The sequence below is a fragment of the Hemibagrus wyckioides genome, linkage group LG13 (assembly GCF_019097595.1).
Source record: "Hemibagrus wyckioides isolate EC202008001 linkage group LG13, SWU_Hwy_1.0, whole genome shotgun sequence".
In the NCBI taxonomy this organism is placed as follows: domain Eukaryota; kingdom Metazoa; phylum Chordata; class Actinopteri; order Siluriformes; family Bagridae; genus Hemibagrus; species Hemibagrus wyckioides.
The window spans coordinates 25300158-25324219 of NC_080722.1; the positions used below are offsets into that span (position 1 = coordinate 25300158).

Sequence of the window (24062 nt, forward strand, 5' to 3'; positions counted from 1 at the left end):
ACGCTAATTCCTTTCCACTTATTTCCCTTTTTCTACCCATGCAGAGGCATCTAGAGATTGTGCCAGCTCTGGTAGACCTTCAGTGAGAAGTGGCCAACCCTCTGGGGATCCTGAGGCATCCAGAGATGGACCAGCTCCAGCTGGATTCTGCTTGGTGAGGATTTGGGTATTGAAAGTGAAGATGCCGACCCTGTGTGGACTTTGAGGATGACAACAACCTCCTAATTAATACACACAACAACATTCTACATATGCATCACACAACTCCAACTGACTGTACATGACTGCAGAAAGGACATTGTTCATAATCACACTCTCTGGTGTTTATAATAATTTATAATCACACTCTCCGGTGTCACCCAAATGAGAATGAGGTTTCCTTTTGAGTCTGATTCCTCTCAGGGTTTCTTCCTCATACCGTCTAAGGGAGTTTTTCCTCGCCACAGTTGCCTCAGGCTCGCTCACTAGGGATGATTTTGTTTCTTATGTTCCGTAAAGCTAATTTGAGACAATGTCCATTGTTAAAAGCACTATACAAATAAAATTGAATTGAATTAAATTAAAGTGAAGGTTTAAATTGATTAAGATCAGACAAGCATGTTGTCAAACATCAATTAAATATATTTATTAAAGATGTAGTCGCTCTAGATAAGAGTGTCTGGCAAATGCTCCAGAAATGAAAAAGTAAATGTAACAGAAAGAGAGAGAGAGAGTTCGCAATGTCATACGACACATAAAAATGTCATACAAAGCATCTAGGCCCAAATCTGCGGAAAATCTGTTGTCATTTTGAAAAATTGCAAGCTCCTCTATTGTTTTAGAGAGAGAGAGAGGCAGAGAGAGAGAGAGAGAGACAGAGAGAGACAGAGATTTTAAATAGGCCTATAGCAAAATATAGAAATTGAACCTACCCCCCTCCAGCCCCTTGCTGGAATCAAGTATAGTTCCTCTTAGGTGAAGTCAGGTCTGATTTTGTGATTGCTAATTTATCCAAAATTAAATAAAGTTAAGGATTACTATAAAGGTGGGACCTATTTGAGAAGGGAAACGAGGTTACAGGTTAACGCTGAGGTATGAGTTTTGTAGTGGAGAACTGCAAATATCATAACCCCCAGTAAATGAAAGGTTTTGACAGAGTTTCTGAGTTTCCTTTGAAAGATAATGTGACATTTAGTAATCCGAAGGCGCTCATGTGAGAGCAGGCCCAGGCTAACTGCCAGTTAACTGTTTGGCCACTGTTGTCATGGTATATTGTGTCAGAGCGCTTACGAAGAACAGGTTAAAGTTTCTCATATCACTCTCTCAGCGATGCCTTCCAGCATTTTCTTTTTTTTGAATTGAATTGGCACAAACTCCGAAACTGCCTCCTTGCCAGACCACATTCTCTCAGCACGAGCATCTAACCAGCCCTGGGACTCTGCAGTAGACTCCTGGGCATGGGGGGTGGTGTGGGAGGGGGGAGTTGGAGGGGTTCTAGCACGGGATAAATATTCAAGGTATATTCGAGAATACTGTTTCATTAGAGTGTTGTCGACGTTCCAGCATGCGCTCATGATTCTTAAGAATTTGCATGAATCCACATTTACTGACTAATGGTTAAGTGTAACGTGAAAGGAAGCGGTAGCTTTATAGTATTCCTTTTTTTCTCTCATTAATGACATCCAACAAATTGCTGTTGTTCATTAGAATTCCTCGGAAGTTTGCATGTAATGAGGTTTGCTCTCCAGATTTACTGCAGCTGAACAAAATTCCAAAATAAAACATATTAGAATTTGCAAGGTGCCTACCAAAACATCCAGCCAGTATTAATACATGCAAACAGAACACATGCAAATAGGTTCCTCTCATCTGGCACTGTGTGTACATGCCTGTTGCGCAGGGTTGCGTGACTGCAGAGAATGAGTGTAAAGGTTCCTGTCCTGCCGCAGGCTAGAGGCACACCGAGCTCTGCTTCTCACTTTTAATCCTTGAAAATCTTTTAAGAAAAAGACTCCTATTTAAAAAAAAATTGTAAAAACAAACCATATTTGAGCATTGACGTGAGATTTCAGCGCTGCCCAGACTGCATGCAGAGGTGTTCACGGGACGAGAAACGCGCAACAGGATAACAGTTGGGTCAAGCGATTGGTGGTAGTGAAGCTTAAAATGGTGGAGAAGTGAAAACAGACACTAACATTTTGAGTGCAGAATAAGATTTCTTTCAGTCCTGTTGTGAGCGTCTGGTTAAGTGATTTTCTTCAGCAGCTGTTTACATGCAGGTTTTGTTGTGAGTCAGAACAGACATGCTGCTCCTGGCGGTAAAGCTGGAAGATCAGACACACTGCTGATTCATTCTGTTAAAATGCAGACCTTGACTTGAAATTCTGCAGTTATGCAGAATCACTTTCAACCAAAAACAAAACCATTCTAGCATCAGAGTTTGAGAAATCTATCTATCTATCTATCTATCTATCTATCTATCTATCTATCTATCTATCTATCTATCTATCTATCTATCTATCTATCTATCTATCTATCTATCTATCTATCTATGTGAATATTAAAGCCATAACTTAGCCATCATTTCCTCAGGACTCTCCAAGGACCTTGAGTACGTATTCATACAACTGCCACTGAGACAAAGAGGAGAAGGTTAGGGGTGTGTGAGTGTGTGTGTGTGTGTGTGTTTCTGTCTGTCAGAAAAGCTAAGCAGGAAGGGAGGGAAGGGTGGGAAGCGTGGAGAGCCCTGCTGTTTTCCCGTCCCAGGTGGAGCGTTTCAGGCTGAAGAGGTGTGGAGGGGGTGTAGAGGTAGATGGGGGGTGATGGGTAGGGCTTGACCCCTGCTGGGCCACTGAGACCTCCCTCACCTGTTGCGCTCGTGTCTGAACAGGCAGGACTCAGGGCTCATTGTGTTCAAAAGCTCTGCCTCTCACCAGGCCCTGAACTCCCAGAAGCCCTTGCTTCTGATCTCCACAGTTCCAAGCGCCTCACACCCAAAACAATACGCAATAAAAAAAAAAAGCCTCTCCCATCTGGCTGCCTTGATTGGGTGCCAGACGAATTGAAGGCTGGGAGAAAAAAGACGAGAAACCCAGTGAGGGAAGGAAGGATAGACAGAGAATGAGAGAATGAGTCTGTCACTTGATCTTGGTGCAAATGCAAAACACAGGTTTATGTAATTGCTTGTTTATATAACTGTCTGTATTAGTTTAATGCTCCAAATATCAGTATTTAAATCCAAAGTGGGTGTGGCCTACACTGTTTTTTTTTGTATGATTAAATATGAACCCTACCACCAGAAAACCCTGGAGCTAGAAATGCCGGCACTGTCAGATAGGTCTTGCTTGCACATTTATTATTATTATTATTATTATTATTATTATTATTATTATTATTATTATTATTATTATTATTATTATTATTATTATCATCATTATTTGTTTGTAGACAACTTTTATCTTTTCAGCAACAACCCTGAAGAAGCAGGCAGTCCGGACGAATGAATGGAAAAGCAAGACATGAACTCTGAGCGACCGCATGAAAGTAAAAACCTTGCATGTTTCACAGGGATAATAACCTGTCAGATTTATGTGTGGATTTCCAGAAGCAATAGAGTAACCTTTTACATATATGTGTGTGTGTGTGTGTGTGTGTGTGTGTTATTCAAATATAACACACTAGTCAGGTTTGCAGGTAAATATCTCTTACATCACATCAATTCCTTTAGAATAACTAGTACACAATGTACCCAATGTACACCTCTAGCAACCGCACGAGGAAAAAACACTGATTAACATCAGCGAGCGATAAAGAAAAGACGGAAGCCTGGTTTCAGTTTCATTTCAGTGCAAATCCCTAATAATCATATAGAATATTGAAACAATAAATTAAATTGGACTCCCAAATCTTCTTGTTATGTTTAAGGATAATCAGGACAGTCGATTTCGGTCAATGAGAACATGTGTATTGATCTACCAATCTACCAGGGGGCAACTCCACCCTTCATTTACCTGTGATCTGCTTAGCTTCAGGACTCTCAGCTGTTCTGGCATTTCAGGTGCTTGTAGGATTGGCCATTGTGTTCCTCCACTGTGTGCATGTGACAGCAAAGTGGTTCTTTAGGAGACAAAAATAAGGAAGGCTTTTGTTTGTGGGAACTGGCCTCAGGTGCACGAGACCTCTAACCTTTACAGCTTGCAGGTGGAACAAAAGGCCCTTAAGGAGGAGACGAATTCTCTTGAGCAAACTGGCCTTAAGAGCTGTGGGAACTGGCCACTTTAAAACATGCAAAAAACTTAATCGGTCTTCAAAGTTCCTTCATGGCTATTTAGCAAAAGCAACCATGCTGTCTGTTACGACATGGGTTATTTATTTATTTATTTAATTGCATGTTAAGGTGCATGAGAATACGTGAGCGACATCCATCACACGTGCTGCCATGAGTCACGGTTTTTGTTTTTTTCATCAGCCAAGAGAACACATCAACACCAGCGAATCTCAGTTTCGTAGACTGTTGAGTGATCATGTATCTCTTTCATGATGATTTCTCAGAGAAGGCCCATCATTCATCCCAGTCAGTAAAGACTGAAACCGACTCGGTGACAGGTAACTTCTTCGTGATGAGTGGAGATGCACAATGCCTTCTCTTACTGCTGAATAACAATAGAACCAGTGAGGCATGGGCTACAAAACCCAGCTGTGATGTTAGCCACAGTTTTCCTGAATAACTGAGAAACAGATCTAAGTGATGTGAAAATTCCTGTCTGTTTGTAGGAATGGAAGATGTTCAGGGAGCTCAGCAGTTTATCTGACTGCGTTTACAGTTCTCACAGTTCTCAGACTGATACTGACTCAACACTACCACCAAGTGGTTCTGGCTTTCACTCTTCTACTCTAAATTCTACGTCTGCTTGCCTTTGGAGTGAGTGAATGAGTGAGTAGTGGTTAGCTTGGTAAAATGACCACACTGTTCAAGAAAAACACATACACTAGGACGAGATTTTCCATTGCACTGCGCTTGTTATATTCAGACCCTCTCTTTACATCAAACAGCAGAGTTACAGAAACCTCGAAGAGGAAACAGCATTCTGGTTCCGAATGCAGTATAAGGAAGTGTCTTGCTAAAGAATGCTAAAAATTGGCTCACGCACCCAGAAAAAGAAAGGCAAGAAAACATCGCCCCCGAGTGGACTGCCCAGTGAAACCGATGACACGCTGAACTGACACTTGGTGTTGAATTTCAAGTGACTCCTAGTTGCAGAGTCCTGCAAACTGAACACAGGCATGTTAGCATGATAGATAGATAGATAGATAGATAGATAGATAGATAGATAGATAGATAGATAGATAGATAGATAGATAGATAGATAGATAGATAGATAGATAGATAGATAGATAGATAATGATTTTAAGAAGCCAAAGGTAGAAAGTACAGAGAAAGTTTTTGACTTAAGTATGATCAAAGCAAATTAAGTATGATCAAAGTATTCAATGAATCATCAATGAATCATTTAGAATAGAAATGATTCTAAGAACAGGAAGTAAGAGAACCACGGTGGAACCTGTTATGCAGAGTGTTAGCAGTGGGGTCAAAACACTTGAAGCTGTACTGAATAACTGGGAATATTCAGTATTCAGCCCTATGGATGGATGGATGGATGGATGGATGGATGGATGGATGGATGGATAGATAGATAGATAGATAGATAGATAGATAGATAGATAGATAGATAGATAGATAGATAGATAGATAGATAGATAGATAGAACTTTATTGTCATTGCAAAGTACAGGTACATAGCAACGAAATGCTGTTTAGCATAGTGACATAGGTCACTATTCAGATAAAAGCATATTTGTGATATTGACCACGTTAGCGTATTCATACAAATTTACGCTGTCCAAAAAAAGCAGAACAAACCAAATGCTAAGAAACTCGAATAATTCACATGAAGATTCTACTCAATAATCTAAATTGGAATGAGTTTTTGAAAAAAAATGTTGAATTTTCACTTATATTCCTAGACCCCTGGATTCCACCACATATGAAGAAGATCATGGTCTAGTTTTCAATAGCACATATAGTAAACTTGTTAGCTAAGTGTCGCTTTGAAAGCCATGATGTCAGGAGGTTACTCATGTGTAAGGTCGTGTGAGGTCCTTAAAGTTTATTTGTACCTTGGAGAAACCGGAGCCTTGATGGGAGCGGTTATATCGTCAGTGTCACGGAAGCTGAATTATTCAAACAGATTCATAGGTATCAGTCTAAGGCTCTTTGTCTTACTAGTCATATTTATATACGTGCTGCTGTATTAAAATATACCGTATGTTAACATGGATACGGAGCCAAAATACTGATATATACTTGAGAGCAAACAATACAACAAAGCAAACGACCGCAAAACCTACAAGGGGAGGTACAGAAAACAATACAAACTCATTCGCATAAACCTTCTCGCATGTGCAAACAGACACACAAAAAAAGTGTGAGCATAAATGGTGTTGGCTTTCTTTCCGTCATGCAAGGGCGCGTTCGTGTTGGAAATGCGATCTCGCTCAATAATTCACAGTAACACCGGAGTCCAATGCCGGCTCACCACTGAGAGATCTGATGCCTCTGTCAGGTTTTTACATTCAAGATGACGTAAGCCAAGAAGATCTGCAGTCTAAAATAAAAACAAATGAAAATCATACTCCCTTTTTAGATTTTTATTTGATATATAATTGTGACCCAAAGTCGTCTTTCTAGTCTTCTTCAGAGCTAAGATGTGGGAGCTGGGACATATGACATGTTTTAAGACACAAACAACGTCACGAACGTCACGCTTGTGGTGATGCATCCTCATATGATCTCCATTTCCGTAATTAATCCAGAGGGTGCAAGTACAGCGGGGCATAAATCTTTCGCCTATCCAAACTGTCCATCAATAATGTATGCGAGCTCCAGTGCGTGACTAATTCTCACACATCACATGCTTTCTGACATCATGGGCTAAGGGCCTGGTCCTGTCCGAAGTGTCTCATGATTACAGGAGACCAGTGAACTGAGGTCATGGGCTGAAATCAAGGGTCCTGTAATTCACAGCTGGGTAGAAGATAGAGGTGAAGAGCAATGAGCAGATTCTCATGGAGATTTATTAATAAGTGTTCAGCTGCTGTATCGAGCAATAAAGCCAGTGATCCAAGGTTAGCCAAGTGAAAATGCAAATTTGGACCCTTCTGGTAAAACACAATGTAATTCACTAATGACTTTATGCCTTGCTTTGGCTTTCAGAAAACATATTACTCTACCCTGGCAGTCATGCCACCTTTGTTGACTCCACACAAAGTGGTACTTTTATGACAGCTGATCTCAGGATGACTGAATGGAAGCGATGACCAAATGTCCAGAGAGCAAAAAAACAGGGCATTAAGAGCTCCTTACTTGCCTTAGCATTGAGGCGTCGAGGCATTGAGGCAGTGCCAGTTCAAGAGTCTGGCCCAGTGACTAGCATGTAGTGAGATTAAATTAGAAGACTCACATTGAGACAGTGTAGGGGTCCATAATGACTTGTAACTTTGCTTAGAGGTGTTGTTGTTCTTCTGGTGCTCCCCGTTCAGGGTCACCACAATGGATAATCCGATCTGCATGTTTAATTTTGGCACAGGTTTTACACCAGGTACCCAACCTGACGCAACCCTCCCATTTTATCCGGGCACTGAGAATTAACCCCTCATTGGCTGAGTTGGCTCTCTGCTCAGGAATTCGAACCCATGATTCTGCTGCTGGACCACCAGGGAATCTTTGCATACAGAGACCTCTCTTATCAATTAACATAACGTACATGTTCGAATAAACTCTAAACTCCCTTTTCTTCAATGGAGGACAGACATTTGTAGGGTTGTTCCAGTCTGTCATGACAAAAAGCATCATGGTGCTTCAAGTGGTTGAGCCTCTGGGTTGTTGCTCAGGAGGATTAGTGTTCAAGCCCCAGCACCACCAAGCTCCACTGCTGGGCAATTGAGCAACCCTCACTGCTCCAGGGGGCACTGTATCATAGCTCCCCCTGTGCTCTGACCCCATCTTTCCTTCAGTTTTTCCTCTAAAATGGTTGCTTTGAAAGGATGTGACATTATTAATGAATTATACTTTAAGCTAACTTTTAGCTAACATTCAGATTTGTTGGCTTGTTAGCTGACTAGCTAGCATTTTGATTAAGATTACTGTCATACATTGCTATATGCAAAATATTCTTGATTATTGAAGCAGCTGGCGGTTTTTTAATCTAGCAAGTAAAGAATTTTCGATCTAATATCGCCTATTCACGTTGAAATCGTGTTAGAGGTTAGCTCGCTTGCTACCATTAGCAGGTAATATTAGGAAGACTTCCTAAAACATAGTGGTAATGTTTTTATAGTGTTTCTTTCCAGTGGAGACAATACACAAAAAGGACACTTTCCGGTCAATATCATTCCAGATTTAGTGGCTGATTTGTGATGTAATAAGTGATGTAGGGGATTTGTGTTCATTCAGCTACGAGAACATTAGTGAGATTGGACACTAACATGGAGGTCTGCGTCAGTGTTCCAGTGTTCAGTAGGGTTGAGTCAGAGTCAGGGTTCCGTGCAGGAGACTCGAATGCTTTGTGCACAGGGTTTTTGTCTTGTTGGAACAGGTTTTAGTCACACAAGGACATTCTATACTACTGTGAGCGTCCAACTGTGTAGCAACAGTCTGTGTAAGATCTACACGTGGCTTTGATGCTCAGGTGTCCACAAACATCTCCATAGCAGGACATTTTCAGCAGAAGACATGACACTAAGTTTTAACTTTCATTTGTATGATCTTTTAAAATAAATTTCTATGAATAAAAATTAACTATGAATATTACTACGTTTACATATTAAACCGTCATCCTATGGATGCCAAAGGGGAACGTGTCCTGAGGCAAAGCTGTTACCTATAATGCTTCTAACTCCTGATAATGATTTAGGGGATTAATGCCTCCTGATAGGGATAAGGGATTAATAGCAATAAATTTAAATATAATATTAATCTTAAATTTTTTTCTATATTTCTTTTCTGTAAAGCTACTTGAGACAGTGTTCCTTGTTAAAAGCGCCATACAATTAAAATTAAAATGAACTGAATATTGAATAAATAAATGGTTAATTTAATATGTTGGAAACATTTCATATAATATTTGAATAGGGAATATTGAACCATAATATTATTATTATTATTATTATTATTATTATTATTATTATTATTATTATTGATGATTTTTTGCATTTTTTCTATATTTGTTTATTTATTTATTTTTTGCATAGATTTTATTTGCATATTGGTGTTAATAATAGACGTTGTCACAAACTGAAGAAACAGGTTGACGAAGTAAAATCCCCTTGAGACGACATGAGGAAGAAACCTTTAGAGAAACCAGAAGCGTAGGTAAGAGTATGTAAGAGTGGCGCTACGTATACAGTACAGTGAGGTTTAAGTGTTAGAGTAATCAGACGTATCTCTATTTACTTTCTATGACTTATGCTGAAATGAATAAAGCCGAATGGTGTGAATGTTCGGTTTGTTTTGAACCCAGCTCCATTAGCAGGGTCACAGAAACCTGTCAGTGAGAGTAGAAGCAATTAGCATGACTGTGGATTCCTCTGGCAAACTAAGCTCAGGAAAAACCTGCTCGATATCAACATGTGTGCCATACTGACAAACTGACCTTTATCATCTTAATTGTCATATCAGCTGTCCTTAGTTCAGGGATTAGCTTAATAGGGGCCTCTATTACATTCATGAACATGAGGGAAAACAGAGGTTAATGTAAATTATTGACACCTCACAGCAAAGCAATTACAACTTAATTACAGCTTTTGTCAGGCAAATGACACAATTGGTAAACGCAGTCTGTAACCTAAAGCTAAGTAAAGCTCCGCCCCAACCGTTTGCACAACATCTCACCTCTTTATATAACTTTTTTTTTTTTCCTGTCAAATAGGTATGTGTGAAGCTATCAGTGCAACGCAGTGGAGGATAAAGTGCAGGAATGCGTCTGCTCGGTGTGGCTTGTGCAGCTGTGACAGCAGACGGCAGACACATGCATTACGTGTCAAGCAACGACATGAAGGAAAAAACCTCACCAACCAGCTTTACATTTCAATAAGCAGATTTGTAGTAATGATGAGAAAAAAACAAAACATCGCCCATATCGGGATGGAGTCCAAACAGAACACCGGGTGGTAACTGTACATTCCTGGGCTATGTTTTATATGACTCGGGATGGGTTTGAGCAATTTCACCGGCTGTAAAATGTTTAATGGTTTAAATGCATCTTGGGAGCATGTGCTACGCTCGCTATGTTAGGAATATTAAAACTAATGATAATTACTCTACTTCAACATTCATTCATTTACTGGGGACATGTTATGACCTCAAGCCATTGGACTCAGTTTAAATATTAAAACTAAAAAAGTTTTTCCAATGCGCTGAACATGTCTGAGGCTTAATCCCGATAAATTCGGGTCATTGTCACATTTTTTTTCACATTCTGACATGTGTACAGTGTGCAGCGTATTCACATAGCCTCTTTTTTTACCACCACCCACAAGCTCATGAGAAAAACAAGGCCGAAAGCCGACATCAGTGGCTGCCCACACACGGGGCAAAAAAAGAAAAAAAAGAAAGAAAAGGTGGGGGGAAAGAACAATGTGAAGGTGTTGCTGGCTGACGCCGCTGTAAGCCAGTGTGGCTCAGGTGAGGCGGGTGCTCCTTTCAGGTCCATCATCTGCAGTCTTCCCGTCATACTCATGAGAAACTCCCAGCATGCCTTCAGGGCCATCTCTCGCCAGTAACAGGTAAGCCTGTTGACACATGTCAAATCCCTCTTCTTTCTCGTGTGTGTGTGTGTGTGTGTGTTTTTGGTTCCCCTCCTCTCCACAAAGTTTTCGTGAACGTCGTGCAACGCCCTGTCTAAACCGCAGACATCAGAAAAACCGCCCGAGTGAAGCCGGGACTTGTTTGATTGCGCTGCCTCGCAACCTGGGCTTGCACACACAACCGCCTCTCCACCTCACAAGAACGCACACACACACACACACACACACCTCAACCGACGTCAACAATGTCACATGTCCTTCACCTAACAATCCCCGAGGCCTGATCCGGCCTGGGCCAAAGCCATAGCTGAAAAAAAAAATTTGTGAGATGCTGACGGATAAAGGAGATTGTGGATTCCTAGGACAGGTGTCGGATGCAGAGACTATTTGATCATTTTACATGTGTAGAGCGAGCAGGAAGATGGAGAAAGCAGAGGTGGCAAAGGTTAGACGTGCTCTGTCGTCACGTCGGGAGAGAAAAAAAAAGCAAAAGCACCGAAATGCGACAAGTTCAAAGGATTTTCGAATCAGATGAATAAAATAAACCTAATCAGCATATACCGCTGTGTTCAGATACAGTGAGTTATTGTAATAAGACGCTCTGTTACAATTGATTTGCAAAGAAATGACTTGTGTCAGTGAGTATAACGAGCTCAAGGGATGAAAATGCTAGGGCTGCAAAAGCTGAGCAAAAGAAAACACAGTGAGTCAGAGCTCCAGAGCTCGCAGGTTTCTTCACTGATCGTAGGCTAGCTTGTCAAAGCCGTTAATCAACACACTGCTGTTCTCACCAGCGAGTCCGTTTCTGCTACATATCGGTTTCAGTGTCAAACAGTTATCTGTGTGTGGGAATATGGAGCAGGAGATTTTAAATTCTAGTAGTGCCCTGGATAAAGGACATGCTCCTCGAAGGCACCAGTCGGTCCAGTCTAGGCAGCGCTGCATCAGATACTTGTAAACAAGGCCGTCTTGTATTTCCTGTTGCTTTGCACGACAGCATCTTGGCAGCTACATGCTGGCCTGGCTGCAGTAATGCTTGGCTGCTGAGGTGGAGGAACTTGCTAGAGGAGGGGGATGGAGGGCAGGCAGGAGGCCAGAAACAGGGAAAACACCACCCTGACTGCTAGGACTGCCAGGCTCTCCAGTGAAACCACAACAAGACGTCTATAACATTCTGTAGCATAACCGGAATCTCTTCGGTATTTAAAAAAAAATCTAGTGCATAAGTAAGTGTTAGGAAAGGGTTACAGACTTACAATATCTCCTCTGCCTCCAAGGCCCAGCTGTGTCAGATGTTTCGTAAATCTAACAGACATCTTGATGAATACCTTAAAGAAGGTTCCCAAAAAAAATTATACGCAAGTCTATGCATGAAAAAAAATAAATAAATAAAAATCTTGAATCCACAGATACCGCTGCTGAGGAATGACAGAAACAATGCTGTACCTCTAGTCGATTATTTTCAAGGCATTACATGATTATGATGACCGGTGGCAGAAGGCAACAAATAAGCTTCCAAACAAATAAGGAAGGTGGGAGCTTAGTGGTTAAGACCTGTGCGTGGCCTTATGATTAAGAGGTGATGAGTTCAAATCCCAGAACCCTTAACTTTCCTGAAGCGCTCAGTGGTAGCTCATAAATGTGAAGAGTCTTGTTGGAAAAGAGTGTCTGCCAAATGCAAATAAGGACAATGGGTGCCCAGTAACACACGATTTCTGGATTGTCTACACAGAACACACTGTGCCGATGATGACGCTCCTGGCAATTGCTTGTGACGCCGGTGCCAGCAACCGCAACTAGCAATACCTGGCCAAACCTTTAGGCGCAATAAGAGCTGCACCTGGTGGCAATTCAACAATACTTTATTATGATCACTGACCTGGCTCAGCACCGCATCAGTACCCACCATTATAGACCAAATGGATCGTGTGATGGAGGACGAACGAATGTGAATATTTTTCTGAAAAAACATCCTTGCACTTCGCAAGACCTTCAAAGCTAGGATCCACTTCATCTGGTAAAATGAATGCACGTAATTAGAACATATTCCTGTCCCACAGTAACATCAAACATCTATCTCTAAATGACCGTTTCCTCCATATCCCCACTGGTCCCATCCTAACCCTGCCTCCTTCCAGCTTTAGCTCCCTCCATCCCTCCCTCTGGGTCTGGGGATGCACAGTCTGTAATTGTGGAGTAGCCGCAGCACATAGACTGTGATATAAATATCCGTTTCTCCTATTCCTGTGAAAATAAAGGCCAAGGAAACAAGGGCTGGGTGTATTCCAGGTTATTCTCAGAGCCCTGCACCTACAGCATCCTCAGCACCATCTCTCCACTAATGTATCAAGCTCAGGAAAAGACATGGGCAGAAAATATTTCCATATCGTGATGTCATACTTAAAAATGGCTGCTTCCATTCGTAAACGATTCTTTGTAATCAATTAGCAGAGGGTTCACAAGGCTACTAGACACAGGAGGTTAAAGAATATATTACTTTGAATTCAATTAAAATACTAATTATTTAGCTCCAGGGTGTTATTATGACAGTCGTGTGTTCGAATCCCAGGTTCAAACAGGTCAGGGGCCTTTCTGTGTGGAATTCTGCATGTTCTCCCCGTGTCTGTGTGGGTTTACTCCGGGTACTCCAGTTTCCTCCCACAGTCCAAAAACATGTACATTAGGTTGATTGGTCATTCTAAATTGCCCATAGGAATGAGTGTGAGTGTGTGTGGTTGTCTGTCTATATGTGTGTCCCTGTGATGGACTGGTGACCTGTCCAGGGTGTACCCCTGCCTTTCACCCAATGTGTGCTGGGATAGACTCCAGCAGATCCCCGTGACCCTAATTAGGAATAAATTGGGTATAGAAAATGGATGGATGGAGTTATTATCACCCCTAATGGTCAGAAATAGGAACTACAACAAGGACATTTAGGAGGAGCAGCAGCAGACAGGACAGTTAATGATCCGGTTGCCAGGGACATGTTTGGGACTAATATATTAGCAGCATCCTTTGTTTAACAGAAGATAATTGGAACTAAATCTGAAATCATTCTGCAAACAAAGACAGTGCAGACCTGTCTGTCCACGAAGTAATACAAATAGAGCTGTTTCTATTATACAGTATCCAGTAGGGGATTTAATGTTGATCATAGAGATACCATATATATCAGAAATCATGAATCAGTATATAAGAGTTCAGGCACTGGTAAGGACTCTAGCTCATAAGATTTTGGTACACTGATGAAGTTTGTTGATGATATTCTAATTTCCTCCTCAATCACTGGAAAAAATCCCAAAACTTCCAATAGATAAATTTTATGTCATATGTAAATTTGTTAGCTAATCAATCACACACATTTCTATCATTGTACTACGAGCTAGCTAGCTTTAAAGTCTCAAACAAACCACATATAGGTCAACAATGTTCGTAATTGTTTGAAAGCTTCAACAATGACCACAAGCTACTTATGTTCGGCTGAGAATCATGGAACTTTTTCTACTCATTTAATCTTAAATAATAAAATATTTAAAAACAAGTCTCTGTACAGTACTCAGTATTGAATGACTATTATGTGGGGATGTGGTAGCTTAGTGGTTGAGGTGTGGGACTAGTGATGGGAAAGGTTGTGAGTTCGAATCCCCAGGTCCACAACGCTATCCCTGTTGGGCCCCTGAGCAAGACCCTTAACCCTCAATTGCTTAGTTAAAAGTATAAGTCGCTCTGGATAAGGGTGTCTGCCAAATGATGGAAATGGAAGTATCATGATTGCTCACCATTGCAACAGAAAATGCCATAACATTCCAAGTGAATTTTTTCTAACTTAACACGTTTGACATTTTGCCTTAGACGTACACCATCACTGTGCACACAGCAACCTGCTGACAAAAATATGGATCAAAGCGTGTTGAATATTAGCATGCCTGTGGTTGCTTCAGTGCAAACACCTGCCTTATGTGTTTAACACACACACACAGTGCCATACACAGATAAGATCTAACTATCGACTGCCAGCACAGAAACCTGCACCTGACTGACGTCTAGTCCCGCAGCGCTGCACTATAATTACTCTTAAAGTTTTACTGTTTTCTAATGTCTACACACCAAGCCACAAACACAAACATCAACTCAATACAATTTTATTAATAGAACATGTCTATCAATGGATATTGACACAAAGCAGCTTCACAGAAATAGGTCAAGTCCAGCAAAATTCCTAATGAGCATGTGAAATGGAGCAAGAGTGTAAATGAGAGATGTATAGAAAGATAGTACAGATCTTAATTCATTAAAGTCTAGATAACTATTAGAATGAGGTATTTTATTTGCTTTGTGCAGAAATAACACACAGCCGGATAAGATCCCTGGTCGAGTGTGTCTGGGATCGGGAAAGAAGTAGGATGGGAAGCTTAAAACCAGGAGGAGGAGGAGGAGGAGGAGGAGGGTTCTATGTGTGGAATGCTCCAAACCCGGGGCTGGTGTTGCGACTCGTCCCAGACTCTGTGCCGTCACCGCTGGGGTCTGTGGCCAGACCTCCCTATGCCAGACCTGCTGGCTCCAGATCCCGCCCAGTGCAGGACCCATAATTACAGTACAACACACTACTCCCCCAATACACCCCCCCCCTCACACACACACTCCTCTCTCAGTGCAGAGGAAAGAGACATGTACTGCTTAATATGAATATTATGCAGTGTATAATTTATATACAAGCTAGCAGGAACTGTAAAGCTGAATGTGTGATACGGGGCAGGAAAAAACTGTGTGTGGTTTTAGGATCTACTAGAGAGAGAGAGAGAGAGAGAGAGAGAGAGAGAGAGAGAGAGAGGGTGTGTGTGAGACAGAGAGAGATAGAAAGAGAGAGAGAGACAGAAAAAGAGAGACAGCAAGAGAGAGAGAGAGAGAGAGAGAGAGGGTGTGTGTGAGACAGAGAGAGATAGAAAGAGAGAGAGAGACAGAAAAAGAGAGACAGCAAGAGAGAGAGAGAGAGAGAGAGGGTGTGTGTGAGACAGAGAGAGATAGAAAGAGAGAGAGAGACAGAAAAAGAGAGACAGTAAGAGAGAGAGAGAGAGAGAGAGAAAGAAAGAGAGAGCTTGAAAGAGAGAGAGATAGAGATGAAAAATGTCGAAAGGTTACACCACAGCATTACTGAATCCTCAAACCATAAGGTGCTTAATTCCTCTACACCAGCAGTTCTGAAAGTAGATCCGGCTACAAGGCAGATCACAGCTTTATATTAATTTGTATTCATCGCTCTCATATATCTCATGTTATCTCCGCTATACACCTCATTCACGTGATAGTGATAAGAGCGACTAGGTTTCCAACTCAGATTTCTTGATGCTAAAATTAAAAACGTTCTTGAGGGAGATTTCTGTATAAAATTCAGCAGTGTGTATATAAACATCATATCATACGAGCTGAAGGAGAAGAAGCATGCGCTCTTTGCCACGTATCACGTGATCTCTACCGTGTTCACTCTGATTGGAAATCGCCGCACCAAGTCACTCCATATTTACATATACTTTCTTGTTGCCGATATGGACACGCCCATGTCCAGTCACCGAAGGTTTACTGTCTCTAACGGTGCTAAAATTCGTCAGCTGTCTTACAGGAAATTAATGATCTCTGGTCACTTTTTTCTCCATGATAACATTTATATGTTCCTGTTAATTTGTCAAGCTGTGAGATAGAAATCAGAGCTGGTGAGGAAATTAAAATAATTATAAAGTAACAATAAAATTTTTTAAAATATATATAAAATACTATAATTCTATATATAAACATATATGATATTTAAAAAATTAAAATAATAAAATATAATAAATAAATAAATAATAAATAAATAAAAATAAAATAAAATAAAAACTCTTTATAGCTGCTATAACCTAAGCGATAACAGGAAACCATGGATCATGGATTTAATATAAACATTAAATATAACTATAAATGGATAAAAAGTACAATTTATAAATGAAGGAAATATTAAAATTGCTTGCAACTTTAATATTTAACACTTCACCTTGTGATAATAAATAATGAATGTTGTCACAAAGCAATTTTAAAGAAATATTTAAATTCAGGATATAAATTGTAAATTTTAATGTAATCCAGATGTTTGGTGTTGAGGAAAATGACATGAGGAAGAAACCCTGAGAAGTGAAAAAGAATGGAATCCGATCTCATCGGAGTAACATCATCATCATCGTTCTATAACTATGTACAGGTAATACACGGTCAGAAAGAGTGTTCATGGTCAGGAAAGTTCCCATCATGCTTTGCTCCTCACTCAGTATGAAGCCCACCGGTGACTAAAATAAAGAGCAGCACTATTTTGTTAAAGAGAACTGTGTGAATTTTAGGCCTATTCAAGCCATACGCATTTGCGACGCACGTCTGCCGGACCAGACTACAGCAATCACCGATCAAAGGATTAAATTGTGCATTTCTGAGTCTCCAGAGCACAGCTACTTTCTTCTTAATGAACGGGTGCCTCGCTGCTCCCTCAGTGAAAGAGATGCCAGGTAAATCTTCACCTTCACTAAGAGCCGTAATTGAAGTTAAATAAGCAGTACAGTATCTGATGATACCCAGAACTTCAAAGCCATAAAACCATACACACAGAAAGGTCTTTCATTGAAAGCTCAAAGTGTCTTTTGTGGTCCTGCTGGTGTCCTGTAACAGAAGATCACATGGTGAACAGTCTAGCATAACACAATCTATGAACACGGCGCTATGAAGAGACAGAAATTTAACAGCTATTGTTAAGTTAGGTTCATCTAACGCCGACAGATTTACCGGAAAATATCTTTACGTTACATTTTACACAACTTCTGTCACTGCATAACGAAGGTCCAGTGTGTTTATGCAGCTAAGCTAAAGGCCTTCTCGAGGAATACCTCATCCCCTGAAAAAGAAACAGGAAAATTATACACTGGATGAGTGGACTTTCCTATTTTTTCCCCTCTCTCTCTCGCTGTTTCCTTTTTACTGCTGCTGTAATTTCCTAAAATAACCCTGAACCTAATAATCCTCAACCAAAATGCATACAGGAGTTCCTGGAGGTCCTCTTGGGTGGTTTTCCTTGTTTCATTTGCTCACTTATACATAGCAGGGATAACTCTGTGAGGACAGACAGAGTGGACAGAGAAAATGAGAATGCTTATAAGCCAGCATTGTAGGATATTAGAAAATACAATAGATGTGGAGAGCGAATCAATTGGATTTGATGATTCAGTGCTGTATGATTCGATTCAACATGATTTTGAAGATTATTATTCATTTACTTCAATTAAATTACAAATAATTCCATTCAGCTGTAAAACTTCTTAAGAAATATTATTTATTAATACATTTAATGTATTCCTTCCTCATAACTTTCTCACAGATACAACATACTGCCAAAAGTTTTGGGACGTCTGCCTTTACATGCACATGAATGTAATATGGAGTTATCCCGTCCTTTACAGCTAGAACAGCTTCAACTCTTCTGGGAAGGCTTTCCACAAGGTTTAGGAGTGTGTTTATGGGAATTTTTGACCGTTCCTCTAGAAGAGCATTTGTGAGGTCAGGCACTTATGTTGGACGAGAAGGCCTGGCTCACAGTCTCCGCTCTAATTCATCCCAAAGGTGTTCTATGGGGTTGAGGTCAGGACTCTGTGCAGGCCAGTCAAGTTCCTCCACACCAAACTCACTCATCCATGTCTTTATGGACCTTGCTTTGGTCACTGGTGTGCAGTCATGTTGGAACAGGAAGGGGTCATCCCCAAACTGTTCCCACAAAGAGGATGAAATTGTCCAAAATGTCTTGGTATGAAGCTGAAGCATTAAGAGTTCCTTTCACTGGAACTAATGGGCCCTGAAAAACAACCCCACACCATAATCCCCCACCACCAAACTTTACACTTGACACAATGCAGTCAGGCAAGTACTGTTTGTACCGCCAAACCCAGACTCGTCCATCAGATTGCCAGGAAGAGAAGTGTGATCGGTCACTCCAGAGAACACTGAGTCCAGCGGCAACATGCTTTACACTTCTGCATCTGATGCTTTGCATTGCACTTGGTGATGTAAAGCTCAAATGTAGCTGCTCAGCCATGAAAACCCATTCCATGAAGCTCTCTATGCACTGTTCTTGAGCTAATCTGAAGGCCACACGAAGTTTGAAGGCCTGTAGCTATTGACTCTGCAGAAAGTTGGCAACTTCTGCACACTGTGCTCCTCAGCATGCACTGACCCCGCTCTGTGATTTTACATGGCCTACCTCTTTGTGTTTCTCCCAATTGACTTATTGCACAGATGGCAACCTATCACAGGTTGATGAACCTATCACAGGTTGATGAACCTATCACAGGTTGACTTTCACAAATGTTTGTAGAAGCAGTCTGCCTGCCTAGGTGCTTGATTTTGTACACCTGTGGCCATAGAATAGATTGGAACAACAAAAATGCAATGGTTTGGAGAGGTGTCCCAAAACATTTGGCAATATACTGTATCTATTTGCTACTGATTAGTTTTCTATCTGAAACTTCTTTAAACAAAATATCTGCATTTCATATATTCAGTAATTAATAAATTATTAATCACCTGCTATATGCGGTCTCTTTATGGATGTTTTGCTACGGATGTACGATGGACGATTCATTTAAACAAAGTTGTTCTGATAATAAGTCATTTTAATTCTTTTATTTTATTTTTTTATTTTTATTTTTTTATTTTATTCTTCACTAATTCGATCCTTTTATTATTATTGATACGCCTGTTTCGGGCAGCTGTTTATTCTGATGCATTGAGAAAATCCAGTAAACAAAACGGATGTATTGTGTATTTGTGATTCATTTTGTGCTTCAGTTTAACGTATTGAGTAAAAATAACATCTTATTTGGATTAAATCACCCAAAGCTGTATAGTAGCATATTTCTTCAGCACTAATTAGGTTGTTTTTATACAATTTCGTGAACATTAGCACTACATCAGTGATAACAAGATCTGTCTTCAGATAAACTGAGCAATAATTTTAATTACTGATAATATAGTTGCATGTGCTACAGTGGTTATGAATACCATAATGACACAAACTGTACATTCTGCATGTTTTACTGTGCTCTCTAACAATATAATGGCTGTGGTGGTGCTCAAGCTCTTTCACATCACAGGGTTCAAGTGGTTACAAAGTTTCATCGTTCATCGTGGTTGATCAAGCTCATCAGGATGAAATGACGGTTAATTAGCAGGTTACTCAATCCGGCTGTGTTCCTGCTACTTTGCCAGAACATGAAGGAAATTTGATTTGTGCACAAAGTCAGGTACTTCTATTATTTTGATTTTACAGTCCACACGTTTTCAAGCTTGACTGCAGGTAAATGTGTCTGTAAACGTTGCTAATCATCGAGGTGGGTTTTAAAATGTCTAGCAGCGGTACGAGAATGCGACCACACTTGTGTTATAATATTGAAGACGTTTCATCACTCACCTGTGGAGAGTCATGAGAATAAAATGATTTGAAGCAGCCTCATAAAGGCTCGTAAATGAGAAACATTATTTACCACACCAACTGCTGGATAGATTTATTTAGAAGAAATATCAGATCAGAATTCCAGGTTCCATTTCCTGGAATTTACATCTTGATGCGTTAGACAATTTCGGAAATGGCACCTTTGATGGCAGACTAGCAAATCTTTGGCTAGCAAAAGTATTTGAACATATGGTTCTATGGTTGAGTATAACTGCACAAATCTGGCAACCCGTTGACATCACCACACTTTTGCATCTTTCTTTGTGATGCCTTTTCAGGCTGGTTCGGTTCCAGTGATTGACTTGTCCAGTCTAAAATCTTCCACTGATGAAGTTCTTTTTCGTGTTAGCAGTATGTTTTGGATCACTGTCTTGCTGCATGATGAAGTTCCTCCTCATGATAAGTTTAGATGCATTTCTCTGTAATCTTGCAGACTGAATGCTTTCCCCATGAGCTCCATCATCAGTAAAGATCAGTGAGAATGTTCCAGCAGCAGCTATGCAACATGACACCACCACCACCGTGCTTCACTGATGAGCTGGTACGTTTTGGATCCTTTCTTTCTCCACACATTGGCCTTTCCATCACTTTGGTAAAGTTTAATCTTGTTTCCAGATACTTATCTCTGTATTTTATTTCCAGTCTGGCCTTCTGATTCTTACTTGGTGGCTTGTAATACCTTCATCCCTGCCCTGTGGATGTCATTGGTGATGTCACTGACTATTGTTTTAGGTTTTGTTCATCACATCTCTCACAATGTTTCTGTCATCAACTGCTGTTGTTTTCCTCGGTTCGACCTGTTTGATGTCTACTGATCAGTACAAAGGTGCCTTTCAGGACATTCCAAAAAACTGTCTACGCCTAATGCTTATGTAATGACTCTAATAAATTTTCCTTCTTTTCTCAGCTTCAGAATGGCTTACCATAATCAGCTCTCTGGTCTTTATGTTGGTTTATCCATTTTAACAACAAATGCAGTGTTTACCGGTGAACCCTAGGGCTCAAACCAAATGAAGGCATTTTTCCTGCTTCTAATACACATTCTTCTAGATCTGACTGTTTACCTTCTGCTTAATAACTTTGACAGCTGCTGTTGTAACAAGATGTTATTCACTTCACCTGGCCATGGTTCCCTTTTAAGGGAACTCAACGCTGCGTCACGGCTTGACACTGTGGGGCATTCCTATAGCTTCAAGCCGTGACTCAGTGTCTCGTTCCTTTCTGACAGAACTGGGTTACATACGAAACATGAGATGCTATCAAATATATGAATATATGAGTTCAATGAGGTCTACAAATGGGTAGCTTGAAGTTGTAGGTAAAAAAACCACTGATGTCTGCTGAAACCAAGAGATGCCCATGATCTCATTCGAACCAAAGTTTCCGACTCCCTTGCTGAGGTCTGAATATACTCCGCCGACACAGCCCTCATATTTCTCTCCATGATCTCCCCTTACACATATCTATCAACAGCAGCAACTAACGACTGTTTATATAGGCATGGAAAGGAAAATCCTAACCATTAAACCTAAGCAAAAGGTATGCATACTAAAAATCTGGCATCAAAAAGAAACTAGATGCTGATTTATGTTTTATGGTTATTTGTCGAGACTGGCTTGTTGGTTTTTACTGTTGTTGAAGCATGTGCACTTTTATAAATGGAGGAAACTGTGGAGCGGTTGGTTGGAAGGTATGAAGGCTTCCATAGAGTGACTTGAGATGAGTGGTGACAGTATGTGAAAAAGAATTACGATGAAATTCCCATCTGAAACGGGCATTGTCGTAGCTTATATCCTGTCGGCTCGAAATATCATAGCTCAATCAAATCTTTCTGAAGAAACAACTAGTGCTCGCTCTCTCATTCACTCACTTACTCACTCACACATCATCATCATCATCATCATCATCATCATCAGTGTATACACTGCGCACACTCGTGGGTGGCACTGGACATGCACAAGTCCCTAAATAGACCAGGAGCAACCCTTCTATTTCTCCAGCCCAGATTTCCTTTTCTGAGGTCAGCGCAGAGGATGGAAGTGCTGTGCTGCAAACCTCTAGTCGCCATGACAGACCGCAGCAGCTACTCCCGACACACTTCAAGGAGTCGACAGCGCTGACCGAACGGTCAGTCCTCCAGCTAAACCTCACTTTTGCCCTGGAGACTCGATGGGGCTGCCACAGCCAAGGCAGACTCTCTGTCACCATGTTTATAAGCGAGACAAAATTCACCGCAGTGTCTAGTAGCGGTAAGTTATGGCGACGGAACCCATGTTGTAATCACAAAGACCTTTCACCACTCATCTCAGAGACTTCATTAATGTGACGCACCTCTCGACTTTTATAACCTAGCAAGAAAAAGTGTTAATACAAGATAAATAGAGTGTACATGAGAAAGGAATTAATGCATGCCACATGACAAGGCAAGAATGCTTCGGGTTTAAAAATACAAGGCTGAAGTGTCAGAAGTTATAAACAGCCACATTTTTTTTTCCAGGACTTTTTGTTAGTTTTAAGTCTACACTGTTCCTTTTTGTTATGTCAATTTCTTCAGTCTTCTGAGGGCTCTGCATTTCCTTTTCCTGTGGTTTTCACAGGCAAGCAAAGCCAAACCAAATGTAGATGCTGTGCTGCAAGCCAAGGAGTTGAGTATACTGGACAGGCAAAACGCACCGGAGGCAAATCCAGCTCGTTTATTCATATTTATTTATATATCTTGGTGGTTTTGAGCTTGTCGTCCCAGACTTGCAGACCCCAGGGTGTATATTCTCACCAACAACATGGACAAGGACAGATGAGAAAGGCTTTATTATTTATTATTGGCCAAGAGTGACCATGCTAGTGTAAATTCCGGGTGGGTAAAGAAACATGCTGACTGTATAAATAATCTTACAATACTCTATGACAAATAAGGACTATTTGGTCCTTAAAATTTATAGGTAATCGTTGCTGAACAATCATAATAAATATCATATCATCCCAGCTACCTCACTCTGAAGATATGATATCCCCTGCTCCAGTGTACAGATCACCCATGTAGATGTTTCCCAGTGTAATGACCTCACTGTCAGCTAAGCGTATGGAACCAATTTAAACACATTCCCTTCTCTTCCTGTGTGAATCGCTCCACATCTGGGCACACCTCCAGCTCAATCACGAGCACGTCCTCTATATCGCAATGGGATATGGGATCGAGGAGGAGTGTACGAACCTTGAGAGCCTGAGGCAGGAGAAAATATGGTACGGGGTAGTCCCGGTCTCAGATTCTCCGCCCACGGACCGTCTGATGGACCGCTGAGATGACTGAAGACATCAGAATATCACCGGAGATCTAAACTTCCTGTCAGTGCACCACATTTATTTGTCCGACAGGAAACAAACTTTTGTTAGAACTATCAGGACTGTTGAGTAATAAGCCTATTGAAGGATTATACAAGGATATACATTTTGTTCCTTGTTTGTGATTTACTCTTTTAGACAATCATGACAAACCATTTCAGGGTCCAGAACCGAGCATTTCAGATTTAAAGACCGTAGAGGAAGGTGTAGTAATAATAATAATAATACCAGTTGTGTAGTCAGGAACAGCTTGCTGTTAGAGCCAATCATGAAAACTCTCCTGGACCATTCTTGGTCAGACATTTTCTGTGGTAACCTTAATAACTGATGGGTAAGTATAGCTAAGTCACACATATACTGATAGA

General features: G+C 40.7%; 1 long non-coding RNA gene across 3 annotated transcripts in view; it reads right to left on the reverse strand.

Annotated features, from left to right (window-relative positions):
- LOC131364094 (uncharacterized) overlaps positions 1 to 23705 on the reverse strand; it is a 52515-nt gene extending 28810 nt beyond the window's left edge. The window contains exons 1-2 of one of the 3 annotated variants that reach the window (XR_009206421.1): positions 12288 to 12541; positions 12098 to 12169 (exon numbers count right to left, since the gene is read on the reverse strand). This is a non-coding gene — a long non-coding RNA (uncharacterized LOC131364094). Of the gene's footprint in view, positions 1 to 911; positions 1176 to 12097; positions 12170 to 12287; positions 12542 to 23569 lie in introns of those variants that run through there. The other 2 variants (XR_009206422.1, XR_009206420.1) reach the window with 2 other exon arrangements.
- Between the last annotated feature and the right edge of the window lie 357 nt (positions 23706 to 24062).